The sequence below is a fragment of the Rutidosis leptorrhynchoides genome, chromosome 4, assembly GCF_046630445.1.
Source record: "Rutidosis leptorrhynchoides isolate AG116_Rl617_1_P2 chromosome 4, CSIRO_AGI_Rlap_v1, whole genome shotgun sequence".
In the NCBI taxonomy this organism is placed as follows: Eukaryota; Viridiplantae; Streptophyta; class Magnoliopsida; order Asterales; family Asteraceae; genus Rutidosis; species Rutidosis leptorrhynchoides.
The window spans coordinates 30,888,032-30,905,826 of NC_092336.1; positions in this window are offsets into that span (position 1 = coordinate 30,888,032).

Genomic DNA, 17,795 nt, shown 5'->3' on the forward strand with positions numbered 1-17,795 from the left:
AAAAATCATATGCCATTATCATCTTTAACATTACCACTATCAAACCTCATTCCTAACGTTCATCATTAATCATCATCGAAAATCATGTATCACCTTTGATCAAATATCATAATTATAACATCATCAATTATCGTTGCACAGGGACCGAATAGAATTGCAGCAGGACCTTCGATCAAATAAAACTAATGAGTAACCGGGCCTTGTGGTTTGATGGTGTGGTGAGTTTCGGCCCAAGAACATAGCCCTTTTAGAAATCACATAAAAACAGCCCAACCGTTCAAAGTTTGAAGCCCACTTATGTGATTAATGTTAAATGGCCCGATGGAAATCAAAAGTACTCTGTATAATATAAGCATGTAAGTGTCGGTGGTGGCTTGAATAAAGAGAATCAAATTTAGCAAGTGGATAACTGGTGTAATATTTTAAGGCATAAAGACTGTATTATCTTCTAGTACCCCATCAACATTTTCAATCATCACAGCTCATCATCAATACTTTATTATCGCCTCAAGTGGGAATTCAGCTAATAGGAACACTATAGTGGATCATGGCAACATTTAAATGATGATTTTGGCTAACCAAATAGATGCATCTTTCGGTGGTAGTGAGGGAGTGTTCACGAGGAAGTGGAAGCAAGTTGGTTGTGGTTTCATAAAGAAGAGAGAACAAGGAAGGAGGAGATAACAGTGAAACGGAAAAGAATTATAGTAGCAGCCATAGTGACGAGTGAAACAATAAAGGTGGCGGTTTTGGTTTGGGCTCCATCAAAACAGAAACAAAACGGGTAACATTAATAGTTTCTGGTAGCGGGTTGTGGTGATTGGTTGTTCTTGGTTTGATGTTCTCAAATGGTTGGTTAGTTGGTGATGATGGTAGTGATGGAGGATGGTGTTGGTTAAGAGGTGGCAGTGGGTGGAGTTTTGATGCTAGCAGGGTGACGTTTATGTCATCGAACAAGAGAGAGTGAGGAAGGGTGAGATATGGTGGTGGTATTTGATAGTCATCGGACAAAAGAGAGGAAGAAAAGAAGAGAGGGTATCGTGACTTTTTACTTGAAATTATAATTTGATTTTTCTGGTTTTGATCGAATCGTAATTGCAGAATATTACAAAGAGGTTAGTAGATATTAATACCATGTAATCGAATCAATTAGCTATTGTCTTGTAGTTTAAATAAACCGACCAGTTGTACCAATTTGAAACCGAAAAAGGGAAATTCATGAGCAAGTATATCTTTTCAAATAAATTCGTACAATTTGTTTGTTATTAATTTCAACTCAGTTTTGTTTTGTTTTCCCTGTAGGAGTCAGACAAAATTTGGAAAGCAGGTAAAGATATATAACGGATTTTGTACAGACTCACAACTTTTAGTTTATATTTAATTGACCATATTTATTAATAAATATATTAATAATAGTAATCTTGATAATATTATTACTTATAATGAAAATACTAATAATAATAAATAATAATATGAACATTTTAATAATGACATTAATGATTTCTTTATAAAAATAATAAGTTTGATAATAATCAATACTAATGATAATTATAATAAAAATACTGATTTTTAATGATAAATATAATAATAATTATAAAAGTAATATTCATAATGATGTAATAATTTACATGCATTAAATTTCATAACTAACAAAAATAACAATCTTGTTAATACTGATATTAATATATATTCTAATGTTAATTTTAATATTAATAATAGTAATGAAAATAATAATAATAATATTTATGTATTACTATATCTAAACTTGTAATTATATTTAATATAATAACTTTTACATATGTCATTTTTAATATATATATATATATATATATATATATATATATATATATATATATATATATATATATATATATATATATATATATATATATATATATATATATATATATATATATATATATATATATATCACTAATACAACTTGCAATTACATTCATTAATAATTATATCATATATTATATGAATGCATCTATATATAGCTTTGTTTTAATATCTACTTATTATTTTGTATATTATTTTTCATACTTAATCTAAATTATCAAATTGTATCTTATTATTTTAATTTATGATATATACCTACATTTATTTACAATCACTTGTTCGTGAATCGTCGGGAATAGTCGAAGGTCAATTGAATATAGGAACATCGTTCCAAAATTTTAACATTACAGACTTTGCTTATCGTGTAGAAACTATATAAGATTAAGTTTAAAATTTGGTCGGAAATTCCCGGGTCATCACATTTTCAAACTCCGCGACTCGCGGAGTTTGAAGGCAAAAGTTGCCGCGAGTCGCGGAGTACCCCTGAACTCAATTCCCTATAAAGCCAACCGAATTCTGATCATTTTCGATATCATATATCCATCCTCTCTATATCTATATGTAAATATTTATATTTATATTTATATTTTAATTTTAATTTTAATTTTAAATCCTAATAATAAGGGTATGTTAGCGAATGTTGTAAGGGTGTAAGTCGAAATTCTGTCCGTGTAACGCTACGCTATTTTTAATCATTGTAAGTTATGTTCAACCTTTTTAATTTAATGTCTCGTAGCTAAGTTATTATTATGCTTATTTAATCCGAAGTAATCATGATGTTGGGCTAATTACTAAAATTGGGTAATTGGGCTTTGTACCATAATTGGGGTTTGGACAAAAGAACGATACTTGTGGAAATTAGACTATGGGCTATTAATGGGCATTATATTTGTTTAACTAAATGATAGTTTGTTAATGTTAATATAAAGATTTACAATTGGGCGTCCCTATAAATTACCATATACACTCGATCGGACACGATGGGCGGGGTATTTATATGTACGAATAATCGTTCATTTAACCGGACACGGGAATGGATTAATAGCCACTAGAATAATTAAAACAGGGGTGAAATTATGTACAAGGACACTTGGTATAATTGATAACAAAATATTAAAACCTTGGGTTACACTCAGTCGACATCCTGGTGTAATTATTAAACAAAGTATTAAAATCTTGTTACAGTTTAAGTCCCCAATTAGTTGGAATATTTGACTTCGGGAATAAGGATAATTTGACGAGGACACTCGCACTTTATATTTATGACTGATGGACTGTTATGGAAAAAAACCAGACGGACATATTAAATAATCCAGGACAAAGGACAATCAACCCATGGGCATAAAACTGAAATCAACACGTCAAACATCATGGTTACGGAAGTTTAAATAAGCATAATTCTTTTATTTCATATTTAATTTCCTTTATTTTATATTTAATTGCACTTCTAATTATCGCATTTTTATTGTTATTATATTTAATTGCACTTTTAATTATCGTACTTTTTAATTATCGCAAGTTTATTTTATCGCACTTTTATTATTCGCAATTTCATTATCGTTATTTACTTTACGCTGAAAATTAAGTCTTGTATTTATTTATTATTTTACATTTGGTTTTAACTGCGACTAAAGTTTTAAAATCGACAAACCGGTCATTAAACGGTAAAAACCCCCCTTTATAATAATAATATTACTTATATATATATTTGTATTTTTATAAAAGTAAACTAATATAGCGTTAAGCTTTGTTTAAAGATTTTCCCTGTGGAACGAACCGGACTTACTAAAAACTACACTACTGTACGATTAGGTACACTGCCTATAAGTGTTGTAGCAAGGTTTAAGTATATCCATTCTCTAAATAAATAAATATCTTGTGTAAAATTGTATCATATTTAATAGTATTTCCTACTAAAATTTAAAAGCTATTTTATATACACCTCGCATAACTATCAACCATAGACACTATATATATGCAGTAATGATCGAGTTAGCTATACAGGGTTGAGGTTGATTCTACAATAATATATATACTTTGAGTTGTGATCCAGTCTGAGACATGTATATAATGAGTCACGACACGTATTAATTAATTCGAATATGATATATTAAACTATATATGAATGGTTGAACTACTAATTGTGGAGTGCTAACTATGGCCTGCAACATTGGACAATTAAAATGAATTAAAATATTGATTATAACATATGAAAGTAAATATTTCTTCAAGTTTGCCACTTGATTTCATCTTAAACCTCATTTGTATCTTGACGATTACAATCTGCGTTCAAACCTTTCATGATTCTTGAAAACACCTCAATCGAGAGGATGAATCAACCGCACTTCATCTACGAGAAGAAAGATTTAAGAAATAATCATGCACCTGAAAAACTCTCGGAAACTGAGCAAACGTTTAACACGTAGCTGTGTTAATTCCTTTAGCGTTATTATTACCGAAAATAACTTTGCAATTCCTGTTCGAGATAGCCAGTTTTGTCACAGCTCCAACAAGTCAACTTCGACTTTTCGTTCGAAACAACCTTATTATAACCTTGATATATATACGTGCTCTTTTATTGTTACCGAGAAACCTTTTATATTCTGTCATATTAGCAGTACACTTACCAGTAACTTCATTAATCCTTGACTTTCCGAAAAACCATTATATTCATTAAAACCCTACCATGTATTTGTTTACATCCTGTAACAATGATTGCCATACCAACTACCGAGAATCAACAATCATCAATCTCTAATCTCGCAGCATCTTCACTTCAACAGTTATATATATATACATATAACGTGTAATTCCTGGAAATTTTAATTTTCAATTCTGAAATTCGGAAAAATGCCCTAAACCGCGAACTAGCTCTCAAAATCTTGAAAAATGCTGATGAAGCAGCAAAAACTGTAAACTACCTTAACAGTCAAAAGTTTGATGATAAAGAATAGGGTGTTGACAAAGCTCAGAAAAAGAGAAGATTTAAAACTGGAAAATGGATTGAGCAAACTATGAAGGAGGCTGTGGACAAATCACAAAGATTAAACCTGCCTTCAAAGAACCCAAATGATTCAGTATCTGCTGAAGTCGTTAATGAATACCTTACTCCTAACTCTACATTTTTATAGACAATCTTCGTCATTATCAATCGATATTAGAAACTCTAAGATATCATCGTACCTTTCATTATAAATATCCTCGATACTTCTGAAGGTATTTTCATAGCTATCCTTATCTGAAATCATTTATCTTCTCGAGTTATCTGTATCACATCAAAAAGGAAACTGTTGTAGTTTTTAAATTTTAAAACCTTCTGAGTTTAAAGTATGAATGTTTTTGAAATAGTGTTGGGAACTGAAGCATGAGTTAGTATAATATAATGACACTTGATCAACGTGATTATATTACAGTAAGTCATGCTGAGTTTCTAATGGAACATGATGATTCACAGACCATAACGTCACCATGTACCATGTTACACGACTCTTACATTCTACCTAATCCCCAAACATATCGAGAACATATCTTCCTGATAGTCCTATCTTTTTCCTTGAATTCTGGTAATTTGACAAGTCAGATTGTACTATTACTGTTTCTCTCTTAGAACGTTAGCTATGTTCATTTCGAATTTCATATCTATGAATTCTGGACCACTATTCTCTTGACTTAAAGTCGAAAAGAGAAAACAAAAGGATGAAAATCCAATATATAAAGGAAATGAAGAGGGTGGATTTATAGTAAAATATTCGACAAAGCAATCAAAAACAGATGATCGCATTTAAAGCGGATCCTAATCTCCTTAATTACCGAAGAACCAAATATTATTACGAATATTTTCTCCAAATCCCTTGAACTCTGGAAATCAATCCTATCTACGTCAAAAGATATGACGAATCTACATTTACTCATTACACTCTTTTATGATAGCTTCACTCGTACTCTTCACAAAATCAAATTTTTATCTATATTACTCAATGATGATAAAACCGTAACTTTCAGCTCATATGCGTCATGAAAACATACTTATTGTCAGTCATGACCATCCCAATCAAATTTCGAGACGAAATTTCTTTAAAGGGTAGGTACTGTGATGACCTGGAAATTTTCGACCAAATTTAAACTTTACTCTTATATGATTTCGATACGATAAGCAAAGTCTATTAAATCGAGCCTCAAAATGTTTGAACTGTTTTTCATGAATGCATTTGACCTTGACTATGCCTGACGATTCACGAATAATTGTGTGTAAATAAATATGTGATTATAAGTATATATTAATATATACATATAAATATGAATATAAGTATATATGTAATGTTATTAATTAATAAAGTACACTTTAATGAATTGGAATTAAAAATATAAAATAATAAATAGAATAATTAAGTTATTATTAAAATGAATATATATATATATATATATATATATATATATATATATATATATATATATATATATATATATATATATATATATATATATATATATATATATATATATATATATATATATATATATATATATATATATATATGATTTCTATACGTAATTAATATTATGTGTATGTTGTAATATATATAATATATATATAAAAAGTAAATAATCAATATATGTAATTATATATATTAGATAGTTATCAAATATTACAGACTTAATAATATGTAATATCAACCTATTAAACTTGCTTGTAAATTAAAATATAATATTACTTTTATTAAAATAAATATAATAATATCAGTATTAACAATTTTATTATAAATAATATATAGATATAAAATTTGATATATACAAATTGTTATAGTATTATTATTACTAAAATTATTATTATCATTAATAATATTAGTATTACTATAATAAGTATTATTATTATTAATAATATTATTCTTATAAATTTTATAGTGATCATTATCATTATTCTTATTAGTATTACTTTGATATTAATATTATTAATATTATTATTATTATTATTATTATTATTATTATTATTATTATTATTATTATTATTATTATTATTATTATTATTATTATTATTATTTCTAATATTAAATATATTAACAGTATTTTAGCACTAATAATTATATTTTCTAAATCATTAATAATAAATTTTATAAATATATAAACCAGATGAATGAAAACAGAATCTGTATACATCGTTATCTTCTTTTATTTTTTTCTGACTTTCTATTTAACCTGTGATTTAGTGTCGATGATGTAATTGTTTTAAATCAATCAACTTGAGAATTTAACTAACAAATTCAACTTTCTATTATCATTTATAATTATTTTATTGAGTGAATTATGGAAGAACACAGCTCGTCTGTTTTTTTCTTTCGTTTCCCCTGTACGCGACATTTAAACAAAAACTCATTTATGAATCGTTTTTCAAAATTCTAAAAATGTAGCTGTCTTAGGATTCATCTATTCAAACTTTATGCAAAGATTGAGCTTCCAATTTTTCGTAACGAATTCGAATTTTAGAGTCAAACTTTCAATTTCAAAAGTCAAACCTGTGTTCTTCCATCAAATTGAAGTTTTATAGAGCGTTTCTGTTAAAATTAATGATGGAGGAAGTTTCTATGGATCAATTGAAACACAATTTATGTCATAAGTATTAGCTAAAACGTTCGATAATTTGTTGTTAATGTTTGAGTTGTAAACGTGTTCATCATGAACTGTTTTACTTGCTGGTTAAATTTTTTTTTTTGTTAATCCATTTACTCATAACCAATCGTTTCTATTTTAATTAAATTTCCTAGTTCAAACAAATAAGCTGCTAACATAATTGGTTATGGGTTCTGATCGATTTGGATATGAGAAGAAGAAGAACAGATGGGTTATTAAGATATTTAGTTTTAATTCAGATATAAAATAGAAGAACGTAATCAGATTAGATGGTTCAAGGTGTTGATGTGTAACCGAGAGATCAGGGGTTCGAACCTGGGCATGGGCTGTGATTATTTTCGGAACAAATTTTTTTTTTTTTTGAGGTAGTCTTCATTTATCTACTTATTATTATTATTACTTATTGTTATTTATTATTATTATTATTAATATAAATATGATTATTATTGTTACGATTATTATTGTTATTGTTATTGCTATTATAAGTAATTACTAATGTTATTACATACTGAGATTAATAATATAAATATTGTTGTCACAAATATTATTAACATTATCATTATTAGTATTATCATTAAATATTAATATTATTAACATTATTGTTAGTTTTAGTGAATTATTATTGTTATTATTATTATTATTATTATTATTATTATTATTATTATTATTATTATTATTATTATTATTATTATTATTATTATTATTATTATTATTATTATTATGAACATGGTTATAACCTTAAATTATAGGAACTATAGATATATGTTACAAATTTAACACGAAGTTATGATAAAACTTATTATTACTAACACTATTATTATTATTATTATTATTATTATTATTATCATTATATTAATAAAGTAAAGTATCATTATATTTAAAAAAATTATCAAAGTTATTATTTTTATTAAAACTATTATTTTTATCAAAAATTAATAAATATATTATCTTTATCAGTAATAAATTAACACTGTTATTGTTATTAATATTACTGTCATTAGTATTAACATTCTTATCATATTAGTATTATTACGATTAGATATTTTTATACATTATAATAATATTAATATTACACATCACTATATTTTTGTTATTAAATGATATTAACTAAACTATATGTAAAAATATCAATTAAAATATATATATATATATATATATATATATATATATATATATATATATATATATATATATATATATATATGTATGTATATATTCTTTTATTATTTATAAACCTTAATATAAATTGGTATTATTAATATGTTAAAATAAGTATTAGTCATATAAAAATATATAAATTAAATATATTAAATTTATCTATATAACACGTAATTTAACAAGTATAATTATTAATAATAATATATATATATATATATATATATAAACTTATTCAAATATGATTATATGTTTTAATATATATACAAATGATATAGGTTCGTGAATCTGAGGCCAACCTTGCACTTGTTCAATGACGTCATATGTATTTTTACTATGAAATACAGTATTGTGAGTTTCATTACTCCCCTTTAAATGCTTTTGTAATATATATTTTTGGGACTGAGAATACATGCGCTGATTTTATAAATGTTTGACGAAATAGACACAAGTACTTAAAACTACATTCTATGGTTGGATTATCGAATCGAATATGCCCCTTTTTAGCTTGGTAGCCTAAGAATTAGGGAAATGGCCCCTAATTGATGCGAATCCTAAAGATAGATCTATGGACCTTGACACGTCCCATTCGGGTTACGAATGCTTTAGTACTTCGATTATCATGTCCGATGAGAGTCCCGGAATGATGGGGATATTCTATATGCATCCTGTTAGTTCGGTTATCAAGCGTTCACTATATGAATGATTTTTATCTCTATGCAGTTTGTGAAATGCCTGATATGAGATGTATATTTATGAGAATGGAAATGAAAATTTTGTGGTCTATTAAAATAATGGAAATGATTATTTATGATAAACTAATGAACTCACCAACCTTTTGGTTGACACTTGAAAGCATGTTTATTCTCAGGTATGAAAGAAATCTTCCGCTGTGCATTTGCTCATTTTAGAGATATTACTTGGAGTCATTCATGACATATTTCAAAAGACGTTGCATTCAATTATAGATGGATATATTATGAAAAGGTATGCATGCCGTCAATTTTCAATGTAAATGAAAGTTGTCTTTTAAAAATGAATGCAATGTTTGTAAAATGTATCATATAGAGGTCAAGTACCTCGCGATGTAACCAAATGTAATGTATTCGTCCAGATGGATTAAGACGGATCGTTATACAATGTACCTAAATAAAATGTTACATAAATAACAAGTATTAAAATGATATTTGAATATGCATAATAATTCAAATGCAAATGTAATAATTATCGTAGAATACTAAAGTTCAAAATTCACCTTTTAAAAATAGCAAAATGACTTTTTCGGCGTTGAAACTATTTTGAATGGCAGGAACTCTTTAGGAAGTCTTGCTCGTAGTGTGTTTCTCTAGTCATCGTGCGAAAATGGATCCAATCTTCCACTGGAATTATTCTGTCACATGTGCCACATAATTCAGCATAATTATGTGGCAAACGTAATGTGTTAAAAAATGCATTTTTCGACCATGAGTTATTATCGAAATGAAACTATAGTCAAATATATTCGCATTCAATACAAACTTATAAAACAAAAACAATAATAGAGTTATGATTCGAGAGATATCAAAAAGTGCCACTAAATAATTGAACCATTAAATTAAGATGACGTAAAACGTGTAAGGATTTGTGGCCAGCGGGGTGATATTAACCTCAAAAAGATTCTCAATGTACCTAAATAAAATGTAACATAAATAACAAGTATCGAAATGATAATTAAATATGCATAATAATTCAAATGCAAAGGTAATAATTATCGTAAAATACGAAAGTTCAAAATTCACTTTTTAAAAATAGCAAAATGACTTTTTCAGCATTGAAACTATTTCGAATGGCAGGAAATCTTTAGGAAGTCCTGATCGTAGTGCCTTTCTCTAGTCATCGTGCGAAAATGGATCCAATCTTCAGCCGAAATTGTTCTATCACATTTGCCACATAATTCAGCTAGTCATCGTGCGAAAATGGATCCAATTTTCAACCGAAATTGTTCTATCACATGTGCCACATAATTCAGCCTAATAATGAGGTAAACGTAATGCGTTCAAAAATGTGTTCTGCAGCCATGAATAATTATCGAAACAAAAATATTGTAATACCCCGTCAGAATCCACTAACAGAATATTAACACCTGGTCCCACAGTTTAGCGGTCACGCCCTCTATATGAGACGTTTCTGAAAAGTATTCGTATTAATTATCAAATCAAATCACTTATTAAAGAAAATGTAACTGGAAAATGTTTGACATAAATGACTAATGTATATGAACCCAAAACATCTCGAAATAAAGTAGTTTAAATGCGAATATTTGTTCTTGAAATAAAAATGATAAATATGCTGGACACCGTCCAGTTCTAGCAGCAAACAGCATAATAACTTCAGTTAAGCGTAAGCACTACCTCTATGTACTTGAGATGAAACATGCAAAACGTCAACGAAAAACGTTGAGTGAAACTACAGGTTTAGTAAATCATTTCGTAAGTTAGGCCACAAGATTTTCTTCGAAAACATCATAGGAAAAGTATACATGATCATGAGCACTTGATTATAAAACTTTAACCTTTGCGTAGGCCGAGCCTGAAATGTCCCGTTCTTATTGATTAAAAACGTTCCATATTAATTGATTTCGTTGCGAGGTTTTGACCTCTATATGAGACGTTTTTCAAAGACTGCATTCATTTTTAAAACAAACCATAACCTTTATTTCATAAATAAAGGTTTAAAAATCTTTACGTAGATTATCAAATAATGATAATCTAAAATATCCTGTTTACACACGACCATTACATAATGGTTTACAATACAAATATGTTACATCAAAATCAGTTTCTTGAATGCAGTTTTTACACAATATCATACAAACATGGACTCCAAATCTTGTCCTTATTTTAGTATGCAACAGCGGAAGCTCTTAATATTCACCTGAGAATAAACATGCTTTAAACGTCAACAAAAATGTTGGTGAGTTATAGGTTTAACCTATATATATCAAATCGTAACAATAGACCACAAGATTTCATATTTCAATACACATCCCATACATAGAGATAAAAATCATTCATATGGTGAACACCTGGTAACCGACAATAACAAGATGCATATATAAGAATATCCCCATCATTCCGGGACACCCTTCGGATATGATATAAATTTCGAAGTACTAAAGCATCCGGTACTTTGGATGGGGTTTGTTAGGCCCAATAGATCTATCTTTAGGATTCGCGTCAATTAGGGTGTCTGTTCCCTAATTCTTAGATTACCAGACTTAATAAAAAGGGGCATATTCGATTTCGATAATTCAACCATAGAATGTAGTTTCACGTACTTGTGTCCATTTTGTAAATCATTTATAAAACCTGCATGTATTCTCATCCCAAAAATATTAGATTTTAAAAGTGGGACTATAACTCACTTTCACAGATTTTTACTTCGTCGGGAAGTAAGACTTGGCCACTGTTGATTCACGAACCTATAACAAATATGTACATATATATTAAAGTATGTTCAAAATATATTTACAACACTTTTAATATATTTTGATGTTTTAAGTTTATTAAGTCAGCTGTCCTCATTAGTAACCTATAACTAGTTGTCCACAGTTAGATGTACAGAAATAAATCGATAAATATTATCTTGAATCAATCCACGACCCAGTGTATACGTATCTCAGTATTGATCACAACTCAAACTATATATATTTTGGAATCAACCTCAACCCTGTATAGCTAACTCCAACATTCACATATAGAGTGTCTATGGTTGTTCCGAAATATATATAGATGTGTCGACATGATAGGTCGAAACATTGTATACGTGTCTATGGTATCTCAAGATTACATAATATACAATACAAGTTGATTAAGTTATGGTTGGAATAGATTTGTTACCAATTTTCACGTAGCTAAAATGAGAAAAATTATCCAATCTTGTTTTACCCATAACTTCTTCATTTTAAATCCGTTTTGAGTGAATCAAATTGCTATGGTTTCATATTGAACTCTATTTTATGAATCTAAACAGAAAAAGTATAGGTTTATAGTCGGAAAAATAAGTTACAAGTCGTTTTTGTAAAGGTAGTCATTTCAGTCGAAAGAACGACGTCTAGATGACCATTTTAGAAAACATACTTCCACTTTGAGTTTAACCATAATTTTTTGATATAGTTTCATGTTCATAATAAAAATTATTTTCTCAGAATAACAACTTTTAAATCAAAGTTTATCATAGTTTTTAATTAACTAACCCAAAACAGCCCGCGGTGTTACTACGACGGCGTAAATCCGGTTTTACGGTGTTTTTCGTGTTTCCAGGTTTTAAATCATTAAGTTAGCATATCATATAGATATAGAACATGTGTTTAGTTGATTTTAAAAGTCAAGTTAGAAGGATTAACTTTTGTTTGCGAACAAGTTTAGAATTAACTAAACTATGTTCTAGTGATTACAAGTTTAAACCTTCGAATAAGATAGCTTTATATGTATGAATCGAATGATGTTATGAACATCATTACTACCTTAATTTCCTTGGATAAACCTACTGGAAAAGAGAAAAATGGATCTAGCTTCAATGGATCCTTGGATGGCTCGAAGTTCTTGAAGCAGAATCATGACACGAAAACAAGTTCAAGTAAGATCATCACTTGAAATAAGATTGTTATAGTTATAGAAATTGAACCAAAGTTTGAATATGATTATTACCTTGTATTAGAATGATAACCTACTATAAGAAACAAAGATTTCTTGAGGTTGGATGATCACCTTACAAGATTGGAAGTGAGCTAGCAAACTTGAAAGTATTCTTGATTTTTTGAAACTAGAACTTTTGGAATTTATGAAGAACACTTAAAACTTGAAGATAGAACTTGAGAGAGATCAATTAGATGAAGAAAATTGAAGAATGAAAGTGTTTGTAGGTGTTTTTGGTCTTTGGTGTATGGATTAGATATAAAGGATATGTAATTTTGTTTTCATGTAAATAAGTCATGAATGATTACTCATATTTTTGTAATTTTATGAGATATTTCATGCTAGTTGCCAAATGATGGTTCCCACATGTGTTAGGTGACTCACATGGGCTGCTAAGAGCTGATCATTGGAGTGTATATACCAATAGTACATACATCTAAAACCTGTGTATTGTATGAGTACGAATACGGGTGCATACGAGTAGAATTGTTGATGAAACTGAACGAGGATGTAATTGTAAGCATTTTTGTTAAGTAGAAGTATTTTGATAAGTGTATTGAAGTCTTTCAAAAGTGTATAAATACATATTAAAACACTACATGTATATACATTTTAACTGAGTCGTTAAGTCATCGTTAGTCGTTACATGTAAGTGTTGTTTTGAAACGTTTAGGTTAACGATTTTGTTAAATGTTGTTAACCCAATGTTTATAATATCAAATGAGATTTTAAATTATTATATTATCATGATATTATCATGTATGAATATCTCTTAATATGATATATATACATTAAATGTCTTTACAACGATAATCGTTACATATATGTCTCGTTTAAAAATCATTAAGTTAGTAGTCTTGTTTTTACATATGTAGTTCATTGTTAATATACTTTATGATATGTTTTCTTATCATAGTATCATGTTAACTATATATATATATATCCATATATATGTCATCATATAGTTTTTACAAGTTTTAACGTTCGTGAATCACCGATCAACTTGGGTGGTCAATTGTCTATATGAAACATATTTCAATTAATCAAGTCTTAACAAGTTTGATTGCTTAACATGTTGGAAACATTTAATCATGTAAATATCAATCTCAATTGATATATATAAACATGGAAAAGTTCGGGTCACTACAGTACCTACCCGTTATATAAATTTCGTCCCGAAATTTTAAGCTGTTGAAGGTGTTGACGAATCTTCTGGAAATAGATGCGGGTATTTCTTCTTCATCTGATCTTCACGCTCCCAGGTGAACTCGGGTCCTCTACGAGCATTCCATCGAACCTTAACAATTGGTATCTTGTTTTGCTTAAGTCTTTTAACCTCACGATCCATTATTTCGACGGGTTCTTCGATGAATTGAAGTTTTTCGTTGATTTGGATTTCATCTAACGGAATAGTGAGATCTTCTTTAGCAAAACATTTCTTTAAATTCGAGACGTGGAAAGTGTTATGTACAGCCGCGAGTTGTTGAGGTAACTCAAGTCGGTAAGCTACTGGTCCGACACGATCAATAATCTTGAATGGTCCAATATACCTTGGATTTAATTTCCCTCGTTTACCAAATCGAACAACGCCTTTCCAAGGTGCAACTTTAAGCATGACCATCTCTCCAATTTCAAATTCTATATCTTTTCTTTTAATGTCAGCGTAGCTCTTTTGTCGACTTTGGGCGGTTTTCAACCGTTGTTGAATTTGGATGATCTTCTCGGTAGTTTCTTGTATAATCTCCGGACCCGTAATCTGTCTATCCCCCACTTCACTCCAACAAATCGGAGACCTGCACTTTCTACCATAAAGTGCTTCAAACGGCGCCATCTCAATGCTTGAATGGTAGCTGTTGTTGTAGGAAAATTCTGCTAACGGTAGATGTCGATCCCAACTGTTTCCGAAATCAATAACACATGCTCGTAGCATGTCTTCAAGCGTTTGTATCGTCCTTTCGCTCTGCCCATCAGTTTGTGGATGATAGGCAGTACTCATGTCTAGACGAGTTCCTAATGCTTGCTGTAATGTCTGCCAGAATCTTGAAATAAATCTGCCATCCCTATCAGAGATAATAGAGATTGGTATTCCATGTCTGGAGACGACTTCCTTCAAATACAGTCGTGCTAACTTCTCCATCTTGTCATCTTCTCTTATTGGTAGGAAGTGTGCTGATTTGGTGAGACGATCAACTATTACCCAAATAGTATCAAAACCACTTGCAGTCCTTGGCAATTTAGTGATGAAATCCATGGTAATGTTTTCCCATTTCCATTCCGGGATTTCGGGTTGTTGAAGTAGACCTGATGGTTTCTGATGCTCAGCTTTGACCTTAGAACACGTCAAACATTCTCCTACGTATTTAGCAACATCGACTTTCATACCCGGCCACCAAAAATGTTTCTTGAGATCCTTGTACATCTTCCCCGTTCCAGGATGTATTGAGTATCTGGTTTTATGAGCTTCTCTAAGTACCATTTCTCTCATATCTCCAAATTTTGGTACCCAAATCCTTTCAGCCCTATACCGGGTTCCGTCTTCTCGAATATTAAGATGCTTCTCCGATCCTTTGGGTATTTCATCCTTTAAATTTCCCTCTTTTAAAACTCCTTGTTGCGCCTCCTTTATTTGAGTAGTAATGTTATTATGAATCATTATATTCATAGATTTTACTCGAATGGGTTCTCTGTCCTTCCTGCTCAAGGCATCGGCTACCACATTTGCCTTCCCCGGGTGGTAACGAATCTCAAAGTCGTAATCATTCAATAATTCAATCCACCTACGCTGCCTCATATTCAGTTGTTTCTGATTAAATATGTGTTGAAGACTTTTGTGGTCGGTATATATAATACTTTTGACCCCATATAAGTAGTGCCACCAAGTCTTTAATGCAAAAACAACCGCGCCTAATTCCAAATCATGCGTCGTATCATTTTGTTCGTGAATCTTCAATTGTCTAGACGCATAACCAATCACCTTCGTTCGTTGCATTAATACACAACCGTGACCTTGCTTTGATGCATCACAATAAATCACAAAATCATCATTCCCTTCAGGCAATGACAATATAGGTGCCGTAGTTAGCTTTTTCTTCAATAACTGAAACGCTTTCTCTTGTTCATCATTCCATTCAAATTTCTTCCCTTTATGCGTTAATGCAGTCAAGGGTTTTGCTATTCTGGAAAAGTCTTGGATGAACCTTCTGTAGTAACCAGCTAGTCCTAAAAACTGGCGTATGTGTTTCGGAGTTTTTGGGGTTTCCCACTTTTCAACAGTTTCTATCTTTGCTGGATCCACGTTAATACCTTCTTTGTTCACTATGTGACCGAGGAATTGAACTTCTTCCAACCAAAATGCACACTTTGAAAACTTAGCGTACAATTCTTCCTTCCTCAATACTTCTAACACCTTTCTCAAATGTTCACCGTGTTCTTGGTCATTCTTTGAGTAAATAAGTATGTCATCAATGAAAACAATGACAAACTTGTCAAGGTATGGTCCACACACTCGGTTCATAAGGTCCATGAACACAGCTGGTGCATTAGTTAAACCAAACGGCATGACCATAAACTCGTAATGACCGTAACGTGTTCTGAAAGCAGTCTTTGGAATATCATCTTCTTTCACCCGCATTTGATGATACCCGGAACGTAAGTCAATCTTTGAATAAACAGACGAGCCTTGTAGTTGATCAAATAAGTCGTCGATTCTCGGTAGTGGGTAGCGGTTCTTGATGGTAAGTTTGTTCAACTCTCGGTAGTCGATACACAACCTGAATGTACCATCTTTCTTCTTGACAAACAAAACAGGAGCTCCCCACGGTGATGTGCTTGGTCGAATGAAACCACGCTCTAAAAGTTCTTGTAATTGGCTTTGCAGTTCTTTCATCTCGCTGGGTGCGAGTCTGTAAGGAGCACGAGCTATTGGTGCAGCTCCTGGTACAAGATCTATTTGAAATTCAACGGATCGATGTGGGGGTAATCCCGGTAATTCTTTCGGAAATACATCGGGAAATTCTTTTGCAATGGGAACATCATTGATGCTCTTTTCTTCAGTTTGTACTTTCTCGACGTGTGCTAGAACAGCATAGCAACCTTTTCTTATTAGTTTTTGTGCCTTCAAATTACTAATAAGATGTAGCTTCGTGTTGCCCTTTTCTCCGTACACCATTAAGGGTTTTCCTATTTCTCGTATAATGCGAATTGCATTTTTGTAACAAACGATCTCCGCTTTCACTTCTTTCAACCAGTCCATACCGATTATCACATCAAAACTCCCTAACTCTACTGGTATCAAATCAATCTTAAATGTTTCGCTAACCAGTTTAATTTCTCGATTCCGACATATATTATCTGCTGAAATTAATTTACCATTTGCTAATTCGAGTAAAAATTTACTATCCAAAGGCGTCAATGGACAACTTAATTTAGCACAAAAATCTCTACTCATATAGCTTCTATCCGCACCCGAATCAAATAAAACGTAATCAGATTTATTGT